The sequence below is a fragment of the Chaetura pelagica genome, unplaced genomic scaffold, assembly GCF_000747805.2.
Source record: "Chaetura pelagica isolate M959 unplaced genomic scaffold, ChaPel_1.0 scaffold625, whole genome shotgun sequence".
Taxonomy (NCBI): domain Eukaryota; kingdom Metazoa; phylum Chordata; class Aves; order Apodiformes; family Apodidae; genus Chaetura; species Chaetura pelagica.
Genome location: NW_009953499.1, coordinates 165130 through 165929, shown reverse-complemented (window position 1 = coordinate 165929; position 800 = coordinate 165130). Strand labels below are relative to the sequence as shown.

Below are 800 nucleotides of genomic sequence, written 5' to 3'. Positions count from 1 at the left end.
TCCCCCTCATCCCATCCCTCCCTGCCCTTGTCCCAAATCCCTCCCCAGCTTTCCTGGAGCCCCTTCAGGCACTGGAAGCTGCTTTAAGGTCTCCCTGGAGCCTTCTCTCTATCTCTCTGTCTCCTTCTCCCAACTGTCACCAACTTGTCCCCTGTTAAAGACAACACTGACAGCCAAGCTGAACTTCTAAGCAAATCACAGTTGCTTTTTGAGAAGTACTTTGGTGTTTAGTTCCTCCTGGTGTAAAAAAACTGCCACGTGAAGGTCTGGTCCCAGCTTCACAGCCTGGCTGGCACCTCATGGCTATGAAAACCCCCAGCAAGTCCTCCCTGTCCCCTTGCTCCTTGCAGCTGAGGGTCTTCAAGCTGGCCAAGTCCTGGCCCACCCTCAACATGCTCATCAAGATCATCGGCAACTCGGTGGGCGCCCTGGGGAACCTGACCCTGGTCTTGGCCATCATCGTCTTCATCTTCGCCGTGGTGGGGATGCAGCTGTTTGGGAAGAGCTACATGGAGTGTGTGTGCAAGATCTCCCAGGACTGCACCCTGCCCCGCTGGCACATGAACGATTTCTTCCACTCCTTCCTCATCGTCTTCCGCATCCTCTGCGGGGAGTGGATCGAGACCATGTGGGACTGCATGGAGGTGGCTGGGCAAACCATGTGCCTGATTGTCTTCATGATGGTCATGGTCATCGGGAACCTGGTGGTGAGTCTGGGCTTGGAAGCTGCAGGGGGAGGTGGGGAGGTTGGGAGGAGGAGGAGGAGGAGAAGGAGAAGGAGGAGGAGGAGGAGGAGCAGG

The 800-nt window shown here is 56.4% G+C and overlaps 1 protein-coding gene across 1 annotated transcript in view; it reads left to right on the top strand.

The window, feature by feature from the left end:
* SCN4A (sodium channel, voltage-gated, type IV, alpha subunit) overlaps nt 1–800 on the top strand; it is a 35914-nt gene that overhangs the window by 13198 nt on the left and 21916 nt on the right. The window lies entirely within an intron of this gene.